The following is a 22,126-nucleotide window of genomic DNA, read 5'->3' as shown; positions in this document are numbered from 1 at the left end:
ACCGCTCGACGCTCGCGTGTACACGACGTAATAATAGTTCAGTCCAATTTTTATTATTATTATAATATAGGTACACAATATTATGGCGGTTTTTACCGTTAACCTCGGTACAAGACATGGTGTCTGGAGAGAAAACAAGTACACGTTGTGCATATCCTTTAAACGGCGAGTGCATGCTGTGCATTTTTGCGTTATAATAATAAATATAGTATAAAAATGTTAATATTTATTTTTGTATCGTCACGAAACCTTTTATTTTGGTGCGTGGTGGTGCTCGAAGATGTGTGACACCGACCATCACAATTCATCGGTGTTTTTCTGCTTTTAAAAGTCCGAGCACAACGCCGTTGACGTTGAGGAAGGTCATGAACGCGTCAACGGCTCGTTTGGTGCTTCCCTCCCACCCTCTACAATATACTATACCGCACGCCGACATCAGCTTTGCTCCCTTCCCCTTTCCTACCATCTCTTCCGCACCCTACCACTCCCGCCGTTGTCTTACCACCGCAACCTGTCCGTTTAATCGCACATCGTATGTAATCAATGTTATATAATTGTATAATATAATTATTATCACCCCTCTTGCGCGTGTGTATGGTAACACTACGCCACGGCTTTTGTCATCGCTGTCGTTGCACCCGGTTCCGTGGATTGTATTGACCGTTTTTGTTTTTCTCCCCCATCTTTACTATTGTTTTTTCTTCGATATAACAATATACCGCGTGCAACGTGGTGTGTTTTTAACGGTCCTAAAATAGCAATCGCGATCCTCTTTGCTATGGGAACGTGGGAGGCCAGTTGTTTCGGTTACACGTTGAATAGTATTTCCCTTGTAAATGTATCTCTTTTGTAAGTACGTAAATAGAGAAACACAGTGGGAATGCGCAAACGTCGGATGTCCGCCGTTCATCGAAACTGCCCCCCCCCCCATACACTTAGAATTTAAAGACGACATGCGTCATATTTTATCAGTATTTATCACTTGTGGGCCCCACATAGCATCGCATATTACTACTATTACTATTAATTCCGTACCAAAAACGATCTATCCAAGTGGGTTAGCGAACTTAGAAAAAAACATTCGAAAACCACCAATATATTGTATATACAACCTGACTTAAAAGAATGTCAGCGCACTTATTTGTTTTCTCTCTAAATCACGAGCAACATAGCAAATTTACGTTTAGTAGGATAAACCCTGTGTTGTTAATTTTTATATAAGTGAATTAACATATTATCAAACTTTAAGTTAAGAATTCCCTGTGTCCCTACATTGGCTTTTTATCGATATTTTAATTTTTACACAATTAGCAATTTCAATTGTAATAATTTACACTTTCATTACTATTATAAAAATTCAAACATCATAAAATAGCCAACCTAGGAACAAAGGTAATGTTCTTAACTTTTGTTTGATAGTATGTGAACTTACTATAATATAAAAATAACGACACAGGGTTGGTTCGGCTAAACATAAATTTGTTAGGTTGCGTATTGGTCAGAGAGAGAAAACAAATGTGTGCTGACATCATCTTAAGCCATACAAGTAAAGTTCAACATTTTCTCTCATATCCTTTACCTATGTCACTTCCTACCTAACCACATTTTCAATGAGAAACCATTAGTATCATCAAAAAACTTCCAATTGGGAACTACATAGCTAGGTTATGATTTCATCACAAACCAAGTGTTAAAAAATCCTCTCTGATGATTGGATATCATCGATAACATCTATAATATTAATAATTCTTTGCTAAAATTGTCATATGTCCCTTTCATTTCAAAAATTTGTGTCGTAATTTTTGTTCCGAAAGTAGGAGGTAAACCCAACACCTGCAGGTTACTTCAAACAGACCCTGTTGCCTACCTTAGGCAGATTCTTCGAAAATTGTCTCCTCAGATTTTTTATCAGATCCATTTTATCCTATTATTTTACTTAATACATTAATACGTAAATCGGTTTCCGATCAAAAAATTCGACCATACATCAAGTCCACTATTTAACCAGCATGATTGCCTATGCGAAAAAATATTTTACTGGACCATTTCTCGACGTTGTACGTTGACAAAGTATGGCACAGTGGGCCAATTTTTAAATTAAAACAATTCATGCTAATACCATTATTCTTATTATCAAAGCACATTTAGAAAATAGACCGCTTAAGGTTCGGCATGGAAATACCTTCTCTCCTCTCTATGGTATCGTAGCAGAAGTCTCCCTTGGTAATCCTGTCACCACGGTGACAAGTCTGCAGACTTACATAACATCTTCACCTGGATATCCCTAAGACCAATAACTCTCTATTAGCCACATTTGCTGATGGTACAAGTATATTATCAACCACTAATGGCATTATCACAACAGTATATCGTCATAATAGAACACTAACTGTTATATTTTTTTCATGAGTTCAGTAATTTATCTAATAATTGTATACACATAATATGACTATATTTAAAATGTATTGTATAATAACCTACCTGTATACCTAATGTATAACAAAATGAAAGATTAAAGACTAAAGTGTGTGTTTATAGGTCTCTATTAAATTCAATTTTAATTTATTTTTGGTAAAATAGTTTCTGTATGATGACTGATGACTTTTAGTATATCATACTTATTATATATATATATTACTTTTATTTCATATATAGGTTCCATATATTATTAAGATCTGTATAGCGGTGTTAAAATATTTTATATTTAGATTTTATCAAGTATGTAATATAAACATTTGCTTATAGGTTGTTTATTATTGGGTGATTATAGTTAAAACAAACATTTCATAAGACGTTATTGGTTCTTAGATTACCTTTATCCATAACAGTTCTACCTTCCTAGGTTAATAAGGTATGCCATGTATTGTTATTGCACGTTTTGCGATAGAAATTGTAAACCGCTGGCATACGTGACTTTCAAAACAATATACTAGTTTACTATATGATCTTTTACCTACATAAAATATCAAAATACAACGAGTAATGAATAATGATGTGGAAAACAATTAAAACTATGTCAACTGTGTACACTCAAACCTCCGTGGTGGTGTACTTCATTTTATGGCATTCCAGATGTGGATTTAAATATTTACAAAGCTGTTTCTGAAGTTTGATTAAAATAATAAAAATATATATTTACTATTCAATTGATAATGTTTTTGGATGGTTTCTTTTTTTTTTATTTTTTAAAAAAAAAAAATTATAAAATACAATTTTTTTTTAAAAGAAAAAAATTGCTTAAATTTCTTTAATTTTGATTTACGAGTTAAGAGAATGCAGCGCACTATTTATTATCTCTCTCTGACCTCACAATATAGCAAATTTACGTTTAGCAGAACCAACCCCGTGTTATTACTTTTAATATTAAAGTGAATTCACCTATATTATCAAACAAAAGTTAAGAACATTATCCTTGTCCCTACGTTTTCTATTTTCTGATATTTTAATTTTTATGTAAGTTATAAGCTTGTAAATTATTACAATTTAAAACTTAGAAATTCTATTAACATTTAAATATCGTAAAAAAACAATGGACGGATACAGGAATATTCTTAGCTAAAGTTTGATATTGGGTGAATTCACCTAAATATTAAAAATAATAACATTGGGTTTTTTCTGCTGAACGTAAATTTTTGTTATATAGAGGATCCGTGAGAGTCAAAATTACATGCTGACACCATCTTAATAGTTTCGGTCTAATAGTTGGATGTAAGACGTAAGGCTTAAGCGGATAGGTACTTTTTTACTGGGATATATTTATTAGGGTCACATATACCTGGCGCCTTTATATTGTACATAAAAAAAAATTGAATTTTTTTTTAGTTTTATCGTTGGCACAGGCACATTTACTTAACAAATTGTGATCCATTCTTTTTTTTATTTTTGTTATTCGAACACCGATTATATTTATTTATGTTTACATTTTATACATTATTTAGTTTTAGCACAATAGTACATGCAACAAAATAGATATGTATTTATACTTGTATCGACGAGTTTATACAGAGGCCTCTGGGCCCTAATGGAGTATACAAATATTACAAACACTCATTAATACTGGACAGCGGCCAGGGCGCCAGCCAGTGTTATAAAAATTTACTTTCATATTATAATTTTTTTTGGGGGGGGGATGGGGGCTTCTGAATATAATATTGATGTGGGCCTACCGAGAAAATCCTGATTTCCGCTATCCGCCCATGGGCTTAACCGAGAATGTAAAATTGTTTAAATTAAATTTATATTATTACTTATTATCTGTTGTTGTTTGTACTTTTATTATCTATTAATTATTAAAAGATGATAAAGTTTTGATTATACTTATCATAAGATGATAAAGTTTTGATTGTACTTATCATAAGATAAAGAAACTTACCTACATTATAATGTATGCTAGCCGGAACGTTCGCTCTGCAGCAGGTCGAGCGTACGACCGCGCCTCACTAAGCCTCATATCACATAAGTATAGATATGTCCTAATAAGTTATACTGTCTATTGTGTACATAAAGCAGTATATAATAATTTGTTATTAGAAAAATAGGTAGACAAATTATAATCATAGCAGTTGCTATAAAAACAACTAAATAATATCATGATCTTATGATTTATGAACATGAACTAATTTCGTAGGTAGACTTCACTTTTAGACTAGAATGTGTCGTAGGGATCTTCAGTACGACTATCCATAAGGTCATAACCTATTCTAAATAATATTATTGTGCATGTGAACTGCTTATAGAATTCACATGGGGCAGCTGGGAATTACAGTATTATAGTGTTTTTTTTTTAAAATATAAGTAAATATATGTACAGGAATGTCAAGGATATTAAAGTGCCATCTTTGTCCGTTGGGTTCTATCTCACCTCAGGCTATAGCAAGTTCTGCGTGTTTGCCAATAGTATTTTATACCTTTGACCTTGTGGCACAGTCAACTCCTCAGAGTTGGCAAAACAACGCACTACTGAATAATTGTACCATTTGTATACCTAGTAATAGTTTTATGGAATTAATTTTTTAGCAGTGCCACACGATTGGGCAATTTTACCTAATCGATATTAAAAATCCACCCAACGTTTGGGTACTCGATATCCACAAAAATATACCACACTTGACCATTTAAAATTAAAATTAAAGATATGTGTACAAGAAGTATATATTCTTTATTTTATTTTTTATATATATATATATATTATACTATAATACCTAAGTACCAATAAAATGTGGAAAGGTAATTGAAATAGGTATATAATATAAAATGTGTTACGTTAAGTATGTATAGTAAATAATATATTATATACTAATTAAAAACATTTAAAGATAACATTTGTTTCCCTTAACATAGAATTTCTAGTACTTTTGTGAGACGCGCACTCCTATTTAATAATTTATGTTCAATGTTCATAATATAATATATATATGATTTCTTATAAACATGTATTTAACTTACCTACATACAAATGGTATATACTTTTCGTACATAAAAAACCTACGTAATATTTATTATCAATTATAGTGCCCAAACGTGTTACAAGTTGCGAAATCGGACAAAAGTAGCGACCAAACGTGTTCTAGCAGTTTTATGGATTACAATTTGTGCATTAGTTATTACTTATTACAATGGTCAATGATGATAGGGTGTTTTGTGGTTGGTTTATTGATAGAACAAGAACATCAATTACAAAATTACCTGTGAACTGTGCCCTGTGGTAGGTGTATAAATGTATAATATTTATAAATTATAAGTAGGCTACAAGCACTTATTGGAGAGTATTCGCGGGGGTATGTGATTTACCATTTGATAAATAGCGTATTTAATACTCCGAAAAATGACTCCTTAAAAATAATTGGTATGAAAACTCTAGTATATCTCAACGTATTTAAAAATGAAGTAATCTGTACCTATTCTGTATTATTATAATATGACATTTAATAATTTTCTATAAGTGTGTAATACATTGGTATAATTTGTTACATAGGTAGTTGCAGTTTTTTAAAAATTGTTTTGATTAAGTTGTTGTCATAGAATAACAATTGCTAATTATCAAGTTAAATGTTATGAATTGTTAAATCTGACCTGTCAAAGTGTGAAATAGTTTTAAATACTTAAAAAAAATTTACAAAACCAGGTAACAAAAATTTATTTTTGTAAAGAATGCCAATTAGTGAATTTAATCCTTAAAATAATTTTTCCATAGGAAAGTGAGCTGTTTTTTGAAAGGTTAAATCTGATTAGTTTTGTGCTTACAAAATCACAATATTCATTGCATATTTGACGTTTGTCTTAAATTTATAAATTACTGTGTTCTCTGTAGTTTTTTTTTTTTACTAAAACATCACTCATCAAATTGCTACCAGAAACCATCCTCGAAGTAGAAAATCGAATAATTTTTGCTGCTCTTAATGGTAAGACACTGTTTTTGTTTACAACCTAATAATACGTCCCACCCATAAGTGTTGGTCACAATGTATCGTTTTCACTTCCATACGAAGCAACTTATGCCGTGCTGCACAGCTTTATCGTGATTTGAGTGAAATCACAAATTCGTTTTCTGTAGCTTTTTTAGATGTCACATGGCAAAATGTACGATGAGTCTAATAGAATGAATATGTTGAACCTTTCTTAATTAATATACGTGCCTGAATAGAAAAAATATTAAATATTAATTGTTAGTTTAATAAAATTATTAGATTTTATGAAAAAGCACTTGTTTATACAGGTAATTAGAATACAGTTTAATTATTTTAACTAACTCGAAAATTATGTAAGCTTCATATTTTATTGAAAGTCAAGTGACTTAATAATTGTGTATATTTTTAAAAAGTTATCAATATCTAATTTAAATAATTTCGTTTCTTGGTTATGATTTTTAAATCGGTATAACTCTTATGGAAACACGTTCATTTTAAATTCGAAAAGATTTTATTAATTTTGATGAATACATACATTATTGTATTCTGACGTCTGAGATAAAAGACGTTGTTCCTGGTCTTGTTGAGTTATAATCGATAATGGCAAAAATGTTACGAAAAAGATTTAAAGATCGTATATCGGTTTTATAATTCTAGTTGTTTATTAATAGAGGTCACAGCTGTATTAGTAATTGTGGCTCGACTACATCCAATATTTAAATAATAATATCATATACCTAACGGCTTATACAATTTGTATTAGTTCAAAAATGCCGCATGATTGTGTTGCAATGTCGAATAAATTATTATAATGAAAACTATATTCAATTTTACATTACCATAATATTTTTACGTAATAAGCTAATAATAATACAAAGTATAAGTAACATTTCGGTTAAAATTTTACTTTTATAAAATTCAACGAAGTATTGTATGTTAATTAAACATCTTTTATTTAAACTGAGAAACCCAATATTTTAAAATAAAAATGTAAGATAAGAACTTAAATACATAATATGTGAAGTATTATAATTAATTCAGTGTAATTTAATTTATCTAATTGTCAACCTAATAAACTAATTTGTACACCAGGTACCATATAAACCAGGGGGGAGGGGGCAAAGTAAAAAATCTTTGATAATACAGCACGTATGTTTGTTTTTTTTCAAGTGATAAAACAATTAATATTAACTTTACTACAGGGTGCCCTAGCAATGTACCTATAAAATCATATAAACCTACAAACGATTCTGAGCGCAGATGGTCTGTCAGCCTAAATAATAATAATATTTTTAAATCACAAAAAAATCGTTATTTAACAGAATTTTTTAGGCGTTTAACGTATACGAGTAAGTATACTAGTTGGATTATCATTTGTCAGGGTGAGTAATAGAACAAAAATTGGTTATTATAACTTATAAATTATACAGGTATTTTTGGAATAGTAAAGTCTGTATATAAAAGTGTGTTTCTAACGATTTATAAAATGCCGTGTGTATGTATTACACTATGTCAATATTACCATTGATTAAAAATACTAATATTTATAGTCATTTCTATTAGTCTATTAGTCTATTGCTCAACTATTATCACAATTGGATCGCTTGTTATGCTTTCGTGGCTATAGGTAAGGTCGGTGCAGTATTCGTACAAAAACGTAGGTACCGAATAATGCAATTATTATAGTCGATACTCTATGTTTAAAATAAAATGTATAAGGTATCTCTATAACTCTCTACAACTCAGGGAGATCCATTCAAAACTAATACAAAAGCTCTAAAATGTAGAGTCTAAATTCTATAATACTCGGGAAGAGGCAGTTGTATACTAACTCCCACTCGTGCCGCATAATAATAGTAATAATAATAGCATACACCGTGGTGAATAGTGACTAAACAAAAGATACATTTCTTTAGAGCCATGTGAAGTCGCGTGTGCGTGTGAGAGAGAGTGATCGAGGGTATGGAAAAGAGTGAGTGAGAGGAGAAAAACGTGCGAGTCAATTAGTTTTACTGCGGTGTTGCCACGTAATGTCTATGTGCGCATTCTGCACGGCAACACTGTAGCAGGGAAAAAACCTCGGATCGCGTCGGTGCCTGCGCGTATGAGCTCTCTCGAGGGAGAAGTCGTCAGCGGCCCTGTTCACAGTCCTGGTTACTTCGCAGTATTTGTCGGCTGGCCTAATGTTTACTGTATGCGTTCATTCACTTTATCCACTCTCTCTCTATCACTCTCACTTATTTCTCTCTCACTCCCACTCTCTACCTCCCTTTCACCACTCCGTCTTAAATTTACTAATATTATCATTATTGTTCCGAAAATATTTTACTATCGGGAACTATATATATGTATATGCATATAATTTTCTAGCTATATAAAATTTACATATTACACAATTGTTTTAAAATATTGTAATATAATAATATAATTATATATTAAATATATTTTTTAAATTACGTACACCGACTAATAACAATATACAAGTATTAACTTTATGTTGAAACTTTGTTTTGGTTAACCGCGGCAATCGGTTGTTTGATTTGATAATTAAGTGCAACACATACGGTGATCGAATAATATTTTTATTGCCTTTGAAATCGGTTTTTAGTGATTTGTTTTTTCTCCTTTCCCGGCTTTAAAATCTAAAAGTGTGTACGAGAAATATCGGTCTACTGCGGTGGGTGCGTCGTACAGGATCACAATATTTCCGGTGAGTGACACCAAATTATATTAATATGTTGTGATTACTGATAATATTATGTTCGTCAACATGTCATGTGGCATATTATCATCCTACTATTCGGTAAAATAGTCTTCAACTGTCTTACTTATTAATTACTTGGTTTATAAATTATAATATATACCTTGACATTATAAACAAATTAAATACCTAGGTGGCCTAGATGTTGTGTTGTTATATCGTATGACAAGTGAATTTTATTTTGAGCTATCAAAATCAAATAAATAATCTACATTTAATTTAAATTGTACATTTTGTTCACAATTCACGTGACAATAAATACATCTCTAAAATTACTCAAGCACTATAGGTAGGTAAGTAGTCAAGGCAACACCCACGTTAACGCGCTTTCAGTTCGCTCCCTTCTTGTGCTATAATACAACCATGAACCACCCTTGTATACTCGGAGGGATGTTTTTAACATACACATTTTTAGTTATTATAAAATTCTCGAATGTTTTATCAAAACATTTCAAATATTTCAAAATTTAGTTTTAATTTAAACATAATACCTATTTAAAAATTTAATACTATATTAAGTACTGCCTATATTATTATATTATTGATATTATATTATCTCAATTATGTAATAGATTTTAATAACTTGGTTCTACAACACAATATATTTGTTATTTGTTTGTTCCAATAAATTATAATTATAATATAATCAACTTTTTTCTCGTTCAACTTTTTTTTTATCAAACCACAGAATACATTTAACCACTTATTTACTTCAATAACGTTGAGTTAATTATAACAAGGAACTTATTCGAAATAAATGTGAACTGTTGTAATTTTTTAGACCTTGACATCAAAAGTTAATATTGAACATATTTATAATTAAACTACCCAATTAAAGACCGTTTAAATCAATAAATATGTTTTAAAAAGTCTAAAAATATTCATATTATGTAAATATAATTGGAATCCTTATTTAATAGTATTTATATAATTATTTTAAATTTCATATTTTAATTAAGCTCATTATGCATATCACATTTAAAAAACTCCGACGAGGTTTTCAAAAGCTTATATACCTAAATACTATTGTAAAACTCATACATTTTGTTAAAATATTCATAAAAATATGTTTAAGTAAACATTATATTTTGTAATTATATTTTAACTACATTTCTGGTTAAATATATAAATAATTTCTAATTATAATATTATCGTAATTTTGATTAAACTGACTTAATAGTAATTTAAATGACAAAAGAACACCTGGTTTTAAGAATTTTAAAGCAAATTATTTTCTTAGTCTATATACCGACACTTAAAATTATAACAATAATCACAATTAGTAAACACATAATAAAAAAACTTTCCAGTCCCATAATGACAATCACCTTTTGTGTATCTATTCCTCCGCCCTCTCTTCTCGTCACACCTAACTTATACACACACGTGTGTTGCGCTGTCTGTGCCTTGACACCAATTCAGTGTTTGAATAGGTTGACAACCGTAACTGCTGCAGTTGGTCCTTGTAAAACGAAAAAAATATTTTGAAACAGAATAACTCTTCAGTAAAAACCGTTTATTTTTACCGATTTTTTTGTAAATCTAAAGTATATTAAATACACGATAGAAAAATATAATAAATTGTTTCTACACAATTATTAAAAGAAGTATCAATATGATCATTTTGTATATGATTTAGTAAAGATGTTATATCATTGTATTTAGAAATTGTAATCAATGTTTATAATAAGTAATTAACTTATTTGTTATAAGCGGTCTTTAATTTTTAAAATACGTATTCAGCCCATTTTTTTCTGAAAGTTGAATTAGTACGTTGTACGTCTTGTATTGTACCTTGCACGTATGTATCAAAGGTATCAACAATTATTGCTTTAATAATAATTCATTTTATAAAAGTATATGAGGTACATAGGTTATAAAATTTATCCAAAATCATTAACCATCATTCATATTCTTATATAGGTCAATAGTCGACAATCATCTAAAACTTATCAATAATGATTTCAATAGACATATATCTGTTTATTATTATTACATTTTGCTATCTTGCTATTAGGTTACGTAATTATAATGTCTAAAATGTTACGTCGTCGTTTAAAGTTGTCAAAATGTAAACAAATGGTACTTAATTTTATATCTCTAAACAGCCTAAACCATAATTTAATTTTTAGATGAAGGTAAAAATACACTGTCGTTTTCCTGAGAAGCTAAAATAAGTATAATTGTGTTACCTTGTACGGTTGTTTTTTATATATTTTAATGGAACCACATGCGCTATTCAGATTATTGAAATTTGAAACCTCCCACCACGTGTATACACACATTCAAATTCAATTTTGGATTCAGAAATCGCATTTTTTATCTATAAAACTTTTACTGCAAATTCTCGAATATATTTGTTTATCATATTTAGTTTGGCAATATTATACGACTAGGTAAATAATACCATAATAATTATTATTATTATAGTTAACACCTGCTGTATGTATTTTTTCAATTACTTTACCTTTCTTCCGACTTTGGTATAAGGGACGGATAGGAAAAAAACCATTAAATATGAATTGTAAGACCCTGAGGGATAAAACGCGTGTGTTAGAGAACGGGTCCGTCCCAATTCTACCCCAAGGTACAGTGAACCCCTTGTTACAAGCCATCTGGCTGCGCGCGCCTATGAATAAACAAGACGCATTTTAAAGACATTTGTTAAAATATATTTTAGGATATATTTTGTTTTAAGATGCATTACAAATATTACCTTCGTATATTTTGGTTGTTAAAGAACATGTATTACAAATAGTTTTAAAGATGCATAGTAACAGTTACATGTTGTAGTAAGTATTGAATTTAAAAATAGGTTCATAATAATTAATAATATTACATCTGAACAAATAAAGGTATATGCTTTATTATTAATTTTATAAAAATCGCATTCCCAATTATTTGATGATACGTGTAATTTGCAACCGTATGGTATAATTTCTATTGCCATTCTGGGCGTACTCTCTCTTTTGGCTCCCGGGGACCAGGGCCTGCTCCTAACTAGGTCAACGCTGCCTCCGTAGCTGCCGCCGTCACCATTAAACTTATCTAATTGCCCTTCGCGCCCGACTCGTTAGTCGTTTCCGTTGCATGTGTATCGATTATAAAATATTATTAGTTATTACATATTATAATATATAATCGAAAAATTATTGAGATTTGAGGCCAATGACTATATAAAAATATATATTTAAAGACCAGTATAAAGTGGAACGTTACATAAAAAGTAAACAATGATGACTGTGTTAGCGTGAAATATAAAGTTATACCGCCGTAATATTGTTCTTTCCATTACGTATTTTGCTGTTTATGGAATCAAACCAATAGGCTTCGGACTAAAAATCATCTGAATAAAAAAAATTTGTAAAACTCGTATTTTGTCCAAAAACATGCTAATTCATTTTTGTTTAAGTCTATTATTAATTTATTTTAATAAACTAATATAATCGGAAAATTAATATTAATGTTGTTTATTTAGGTAGGTACAAACACTTAAAAGTCAATAATTTTAAACATTCAAAACTTGTTGTTCTTGCCATCTGCAACACAATATTAGTTATTATAGTTAAGTATTTAATTGCACAATCTTGCTGTTGTCGTCGTTTCTGTTGTGAAATTAGTTGACGAATCAACTTAACCATTTTCGCTTTCACGGAACGTTTCTTTCGCTTTCGCGGTTTTTTTTCACTCTTCTCCTTCTGATGCCTTCCTCAGTACAGCACCGACATGGGCCACCGGAGGACAGTTTAATACCATAACCATAATTGATATTAGTGCAAATCCTAATGGCCAATTATTGTTTATAATACATATTATAGAAATGTTATTCGCCAAGTAGGTACCTATAGAATATGTTTAATATTTGATTCAGTATTCAATTGGATAAATAATCAAATACGAGATAATCGAGGTGATAATTAAATAGTTAGAGTATTAAATTTAAATATCCAATACCAATAATGACTTTTAAATTATTACAGTTTATTAGTGTTAACACACAAGTAAGCGCATAGTATTTTATACATGCCTCGTATTTTTAAGGAGTACCACTAGAATACTGGGTACATTCTCCACGTGTGTGTAGTGTGTGTTTTGTTGCCGTGGGGTGTAACGGTACGATAGGAGGGTGGATGAACCCGGGAACACAGCTTAAATATATGACCCTTCCCTACCCATGGAAACAGCTGATGAGAATTATTCTGCAGATGCCTCAATTTAAGTTGGGACAGAACGGTCGTTTGTTAGGGACCGTTTTATCGAAACCTGTACCGTGTGTTCGTCGATATACGAAGGATTGGAATATTGTACAGTTCTAAATTAAAACATCGAATACTATATATTATAGACAACTCCAGATAACTTAATAACTCATACTCGGGGATTAAATATTTTAAATAATTCATATTACATCATTATTTTATAATTCACTGGTTTCATTAAACAACTAAAAACAATTTTTTTAACTAATAAAAAACCTTTACAATCATTAATTACTAATTAATGATAACATTTAAAAATCGAAAATGTATAAAATATTATAAAATTGCAATTACTTTTCAAACGTATTAAAAATAACTAATATAAGTATCAAATATGTAAATACTAAATTATTAAATATAAAGTACATGTTTAATTAATATCATATTGCTGTTCTGTAATGAACAGAACAAGAAAATTAATAACAATACATTGCGTTAAAATAATGTATTAAGTACATTTATGTCATATATACTAGCTAAGAATATATATATATTAGTATTTACTGTGAATCTTTATTTATGTTGGCAATCTTGATTATAACACAACATTGTAGTAGTAACTCGGCTTATTGTCTATATTATGAAACAAAATTAGAACATTCTTAAAATGATCTATGTATTTTTGTGTTTTCATAATATAAGAAATATATACTATGTAATATTTTTTATTTTAAATGTCATCATTTCATCACATTTTATACCGAACGTTTTCCTTTTTTATTATTATTAGAAAAGTAATACATTTTGTTACAGCCACCGTTTGTATATTTAGATTGTATTTAGGTCACTAATAATCCATTTCAGTACCTTTAATATTCAACTTTTATACTAGGTACGATAAAATAATATCATAATTAATTGACAACTCGATTGACAAGTTTAATATTTAATTCCATTAATATAATCTGGAACTTATTGGTGCCTTAGAAATACTTGACATATAGACCACTTAAAATAGTGTGTTAAATAAATAACTTAAATATATTTTCAAATTAATGTTTGAAATATTCTATTAATAGTATTAATCTTTTAAACATTGATCATATTTGGATTTTGACGTAGTTACATATGTATAAACTTATTTCAATTTCTTACAATTTTTAACAAATTGCAAGCCCTATAACATTTTTGAAAATTAACTAACAATTTCAGCTATGTATTTTCCTTTAAATTAACCCTTTTTTATGTGCACTTTCACCGTGGACCCCCAACTTTTTTTAGCTTTTTTTTATTGAGCTCTTAAGAATAAATTATTACAGCTCGACAATTAGAACCACTACATTGTTTCAATACTTTCAATGCGTCATTTTATGTAAGGAATATTTACAATTAAAGTTATAATTATGTGTCAACATTTAAATTTTGAATAAAAAACCACAAGTTTCGGGAACCCTGAAGTGACCTCCGCAGAACCCTGAGGTTCCACGGAACACAGTTTAAGAAACGCTGGTCTATGCAGTTCACTGTAATATTGTTTATACTTTTATTAGCAGGACATTAAATTCTTTTGTAATTATTTTTTTTTTTGCACATGTTATTTGTTGAGTTGAAAAATCAAATTATATCTTTTAATATTTTAAATTTTTAAATTTTTTTAAATTTTTACAAATAATATACAATCTGTATCATTAATACAATAAGAATATATGCCAAGAGTACATTCACAGGAAACAATTTGATAAAAGGAGCCACCCATTGATGACACTTTCTATGGTTATTAATTATTTACTTAATAAATCTTTTTTTATTTTTATTTTTTACTGTAACAAATCACGACATCACTTGCGCTTTAAACGTCTTAGGGGATTACCTGGCATGATAGTGGAGGAATATTTTAATATGAAAAATAAAAATGAACAAATTCAAATATTAATATTACATGGCCATTGGCCTTAGATTTTATTTAAAAATATATTATAATAGTTATGTTTAAATTGAACGTTTTTGTTGACATTGATTTATGTAACAGTTAGGATAAGATGAGTGTTTCTTAAGATTCTTTATAGTTGCTTTAGTTGAATACTGATGATATAGTGTTTTGAAAAATTATTTTTAAAATTGGTAGGCTGTTTTTCAGAAAATTACATTGAATATTTAACACCATATTTTCAATCCCTGTTTATTTGCTCATAGAATTTTAAAAATCTAAACATTTATATAATAATATCGTTATTAATAAAATATTGTTATGAGCCTTATATTCATGACTTTATGAGTTATCAGCTATAAAACTTTGAAAAACAAACTTGAACATCTCGTACCCTCCATACTAAAATGTCTTTGCTTAGAAGTTAGAATTGCCATACGTTTAGAATAGTTTGTTGAGTTTTATCATTGCTTTCAAATTATTTATAATAACATTGAGCTGAGTGCTCAACACCCCAGTGTCTCTGTATACTTTTTTCAAACTACATTTTGACAAAGTATAATGGATACATACAATGGGAATATAGAGTTTACACAAAAGGTCTATAATAATGAAATAGCTTATAATCTAATCGAATTGCAGTTCCGGTCATTGGCCCGGAAATCGGAACTGGGCTTTTCGATCATCACCTACCACTATACATACTCGTTGAACGAATTGGCTTTTATTAGAAATATTATTATAAAATTGTATTACTTGTCAATTCAAAATTCTTTGAATCTTGGTGAATTGATTTAACTGTACTTATTGTTACATAAGTAACCCATAATTCAAGTGCTATCGGGTTTTTGTGTCCAATACACATATCCTAATATTTAGTTGTTTATAAAATGCAGAAGTGACAAGAAATTATAGTTAACATCATAATATTTACATGAGCAATGAGCATTGAGCTTCTATATTTAAATTATGTTTGTATATTTTTTTGTCTGAATATTTTTGTACGTATCTTTTTTTTGTGTGCAGACTATTGTCATAGACATTAGACATCCAATTATGTTCACTATGAACGACAAATGGGAAATGCAAATCAATATATTATAAGTATATTATGAGATGTTGGTTTTAAAACAACATTGTTACTTTTATCAGACATCTCAATATTATTATAATAGAACACTATAATATATTTACCCGAAATATGATATTCATGGTCATCAGTCATCACTCATCGTTATCCTGTAGGTTATTATTGATTTATTTAAATGTTACCATTTTAAATATGATAAATTTTCTTTTCGGGGTACTTAATTTAAATAGTTATCTGTTATTTTCCATAGGTTTTTATCAATTTAAAATTTTAAGAACTGATTATTAGTTGGTAATATTACATTATATGTTTTCATCAAATTAATTTATTATTATACATATACAATGTTAAAAATTGTTATTCACCATCAGATACATTTTCGTTTGAACATTTATTATTATAAAGTTTTTCTATGTATAATTTAGATGATTTACTAACAATTTACGAAATTAACGACTACAAATAATTTTAAGTGATATTTAATTTACATTTTTATGATTTTCCACTGTAGTTTCTACAAAATATATTGATTAACACTAACTTTTTTATTTTAACCGTCGATAATTAAAGTGCCTATAATATATAGGTGTTTGAAGAATATCTGAATATATTATACAAATAGAATAAACATTATATTATACGGAAATACTAGCCATTGGACGAGTTAAGGCACGTGAGAGGATATTGTATGTGAAAAAAACTCTTGTGTTTACCCTATGCAGTAAAATATTACATTATGGATGTTGTCTGTATTCTTCGTATATTGTCAAAGAACAAGTGCAACGTGGTGATGATGGTGGGCGTACACTCACTGCGTACAAGTTCTGGTGATTGGCGGGCAAAGAATTACCGGTGAATCACGGGTGTACTGGGTCTATCGGAGGAAGTACCTATGTAAATTAATTTCACAATTATTATTGCCGCCAGTTGGTCCAGGATGAGGAAGGAGTGGAGGAAACCATGGAAGGACAGCGTTCTAAAAAAAAAAAATAATAGTAATAATAATATTAAAACAAACGGCCAAGGCCGACGGCGGCAGCAGCTATAGAATATGCCGTATCGTCGTTACTCGTTACTGCAGCCGTTTGAAGGTTACAATATGAGAGGATCACAAAACTGATACGATTGGCAAGTGTTCATAAGGGGGGGGGGGCTATAGAGTATAGGGAGTATAATGGGACAGGTAAAAAGGTGGGAGGTACTGTGTAGATACAATACATCGTTGTCATGTATAAATGTATTCTATCCGTGAGAAACTGCGGTCACTTCTCTCGTTATGGAATAATAATAATATAAAAGTAAATTAGATTTCTGAAAGAGAAGAGCACGGTGGACGGACGGAGAGATTGCCATCACTGTTATTACTTATTACTATTATAGTATTATTATTGTTATTATTATTACCTATTATTATGAATTGCTTACCTATGACTAATATTGTTCGAAGCAATCAATGCTATACTATGATTTCATCCAAATGAATATTGGCCTTGGAAAATGTTTTCGAAAGAATCTGTGTCTATCTTCATTCTGAGTGCATTGTCGTAACGTAAACGTACCCTGCAAAATTATTCAATGCAATGCGTCTTAGCTCAAAACCTCATCCTATAATATGGTTTTTTACTCGTATTTATTCATTTTCGTTCTTTTATAAATCATTTATAAGAACTAAGATAGTGAAATCCCTTATTGAATATTTTTTGTTTACCATTAATCCATCATACATTGTTTGTATTATTTTATTTTATATACAAAACATTCAATAAAATATAAGTTTGGAAGTTTTTCCACATTTATACTGGGCATTACTAATATGAGAAACACTTAATACAATTCATTTTAAAACAAACAAATTAACTGAAATTATTATTTTATAACAAGTCAAAATATTAAATCGCATTTGAAAAACCATAAAAATGAGTCAACTGTTCTTTTTGATGGTTTTTCAAATTCGATATAATATTTGGTACTCTCACATTTCTTGTTTGTAATTTAATTATTTATTGACAATTAGATTAAATATTTCAAAAATTAAATTAATGATATTGTAGTAGCTCCATGTTTAATTATGCAACATTTTAAATGTTAAGAAAAAATATCTCCTTCTAATAGATAATTAAATATTTACACGTTGTAAATCCATTAAAAAAACTCATAAGACACTTGCATTATTTAAAAAATAATTTTAATTCATTAAAAAAATCATTTTTCTTTTTATACAACATGCATACCTACTTAATTCCTTATTACAAATCAGAATATTTTTCAAAGTCCTTTGATTTTTAAAAATCAAATTTTGGAGGAGTCATTTTTGAATGAGTACCTCGGTATTTAAAGTAGGTATAGATGAGTAGAGTCAAGTGGTACAACAGGGGTACCCTCTATACCCTTTATACACTCATTAAATCTTTAAATACTTATAAGTTATATAGCTAGTACACTATGATCCAAAATTTGATTTCAATAGACTGAAAGACTCTGCTTAGAAATATGATATGAAAAATGTAGGTATGCTTTTGTCATTCAAAGAAGAAAAAACTTTAAAACAATAAAGTTTTTTTTCTAAAGATGTTACTTTGTAATAATTTAAAACTATGTAAAAAAAAACATTTAAAAATATTTGCCTGGAATAACGTGTGTCTTATGTTGAATGAATCACCCCGTATACATATAATTATGTAGTAATATTAGCTTGCAACGAAAAATAGTTATGTTAATTAAAATTAAAATTCTGGGGACTACTTTTTATACTATTTCAAATTAAGTTTAGTTACGTGAATCGATAATGATTAGAATTATACAATTAATAATTTATTTTAAGCGATGATTGTCAATAAATTACTTTGTTAAAAAATGACTTATGAAGTAGTAAAAGGATTGTCTGTATAAATGAAAACCAATATTCTGATAATCTTGTGGGTGTTCGTAGGATGGCATGAATAGATTTATAGTATAAATAGCTTAAAATTAGTCTAAATGTTTTGAACATTTCACTATGTTTAAAAAATTATGAAATGACTAATGGCAACAAGTTTCAAGTTTCTTCTACGATTAATATTTTTTTTTTAACTGCAGTATAACCAAAATGTTATTTTTCGTACATTTTGTCAAAAGTTGAACTTTAAATGTTAAAAAAAATGTTCATGTATTTTATACATTTTCATTCACTAAAAATAAAAAGTTCTAAAATTACTCTTAAGGAACTTTGTATTACGTTTTTGAGATTTGATTGACTACAAAATATAACCAACACATTTCATTGAATAAAAAGTAAAACTGTTGGATTTTGTACCAACATAAATCTAAAAACTGTTTTTACAGTAAAAACTTTCAAATGTCTATAAATAGTTTGAATATTATATCTTGTCTAGAAAATGCTAATATAAATATTTGGTGAAAATTTCAAGTATTGAAGTATCTAAGGATTTTTATTTTTGATTTAGGTACCACATAACAAAATATATTTTGTTAAAAATTTAAATCATTCATATATTCCGGTTTACTCTAATTTTTTTTGTTGTTCCAAAAAGTAACAAAAAACATCTAAAATGAAATATTATAAAAATTCGTGTATTATTAATTTATTAAATAAAAAATACATATTTAGTCACAATTAAAAAACATTTCAGAGCTGCTAATATAATATAGTGTCAAGTGCACGTGACCTTGTCTAGAGACCACGGACGTTCCCCTCCTTCTCGTTATTGCAGCCCCACTGTGCTGTGTATAGCATAGGCTATAGAGTATAGACTGTAGGTGACGTGTGTGTTGCGCGCCGGCCGGTGCCTAAAAGGTTTCTGCAAATCGCACGATCCAACGGTGTTTCGCAATGACTTAATGTCACGCCAACTATAAATAAATTTCAAAATGCATCGCACAAGCTCACCAACTCGTGCGTAAATATTAAGGGGTATAGTATAATAAGTAAACGCAACTGCTACACTAACAACATTGTCTTATCCTGTCGGTTATAAAGTCGGTGACCTATCAGTGGCAGTTTTTTTAAAGGTGTTGATGTTGGTACATTTTGTTTTTTTTTTGTGCTTATACTATTATTTATTAAGCCATCAATAATCAAAATATATTATCGTTATCGACTACAACAGATTTTCCTAGATTTGCTACATTTTATAGCAGCAGCATTATTTCAGATTCTAAGTAGAACAATGAAAGTATTTATTTTAAAGTTATGTGTTTAAAAAAATGAACATTTTGTACAAAGTTGATTCAAATTTAATATAAACATGACAATGACTTACTAACTTACTGAATGATGAAGTACACTGAGTACCGTCACCTAATATACAGCTTAATGGTGTTCACTTGCATATGTTTTTAACTCTTCTACTGTCCAATATTAGTGTGGGTACTTAGGAAACCGTTTTCATTTTATCATCCTGAGTGATTTTACAAAAATGTGTTTTTTGTTTGATGCCGTTGAATAATTCAATAAGTTTTATACAGACGTCTGTTTCATAATATTGTGATTTGATAAGGTTATTTTTTTAAACTTAATGTTTCTAAACATATTTAAAAATAAGGCGTATCATACCACACTCGTTGTTTTTTGTTTTCCAAAATTATGCATTGACCCCCCCCCCCTTGTATTATAATTGATAAGCAGTATTAAAGTCATTATGTATTTATAAATATACTATTTGAGCTTAAATTTAAACGGCCTGAAGCGGTTATATACACGATTTTATTGAATTTTGTTCTTTTATAGTTTTGTACAGGTATAGTTGTTACAGTTCAGTGGTATACAAATGCAACGGATTGTTATCTAGGACCATAACCTTTGACAATGTCAACAATAGACTGTGTCGGTAACTATTACAAAAACAACCTAGTGGCAAATAATTTGCTGCGCAGCCCATCAGACCCGTTCGAAGAGCAGTGAGTTGGTCGAACCCCAACGAAAGTCGGTCCCTGTGTTATTTATTTATAGCACTCGTAATTTTTTTTTACTTGAAACTATTTAAACGTAGATGGAATTTTTGTATTTAATTTTCCTTCTCACCATCATTGTTACGTCCAATAGCGTCAACGACTACCGTTTTGCTTAAATATTATACACTACCACTATACACTTTGTATTTTTCCACTCGACCGAAACGAGCAGAGGTTGTTTGTTTCCGCCCTCATACGAACATTGTCGGTTCTCGGAAGGAGAAATTTCGTTCTCTATCAATTCCGTCGCTACTTAACTTAACTACCTATTTAACTCTTGGCTCTTACCTGTCGTTCTGTCACATCATTTTTTGAAATTTGCCCGCATTTTCTACATATTTCAACGTTATGTCGACACGATAAAGAATATTATATTCGGAGGCGACGCCTGTAAATACCGCCGTACCTTTTTTTACTGTAAACTCGGCCAGGAAAAATAAGGTAAAATTGGGTTCTTGTAAACTCGCCAGAAAAAAAAATTAGGTAAAAATGAGCACATGTAAACTCTGCCAGTGAAAAAAATCAAGTAGGTAATAGGTATGCAATTAATATAGTAGGCATATTATCATTAAAAATAAATAAATAATTTTCTTAATAATAATTAATAATAGTTTGGCAAATATGCCATAAAATATATCAAAATGAAGCCAATAATATATAAAAATTAAAAATTACTTACCACTTCTATGAAATAATCTTGATAATAATCATATTTTTTAATAATAATTAATAATTGTCTATATAAATATTTAAGTCATAGTAAAACAATCATAATAAATAACCGTTATAATA

General features: G+C 29.3%; 1 protein-coding gene across 3 annotated transcripts in view; it reads left to right on the top strand.

The window, feature by feature from the left end:
- LOC111037029 overlaps positions 1-22,126 on the top strand; it is a 43,928-nt gene that overhangs the window by 5,608 nt on the left and 16,194 nt on the right. The window contains exon 1 of one of the 3 annotated variants that reach the window (XM_022319382.1): positions 8,824-9,117. The exons of the other annotated variants lie outside the window; for them this stretch is intronic. The gene's annotated coding sequence lies outside the window, so the exon portion shown is untranslated. Of the gene's footprint in view, positions 1-8,823; positions 9,118-22,126 lie in introns of those variants that run through there. 3 annotated transcript variants of the gene reach the window in all.

This window comes from Myzus persicae, unplaced genomic scaffold (genome assembly GCF_001856785.1).
Source record: "Myzus persicae strain clone G006 unplaced genomic scaffold, MPER_G0061.0, whole genome shotgun sequence".
NCBI lineage: Eukaryota > Metazoa > Arthropoda > Insecta > Hemiptera > Aphididae > Myzus > Myzus persicae.
Note: the sequence above shows the minus strand (reverse complement) of the source record. Positions and strands in the feature narration are given on the sequence as shown.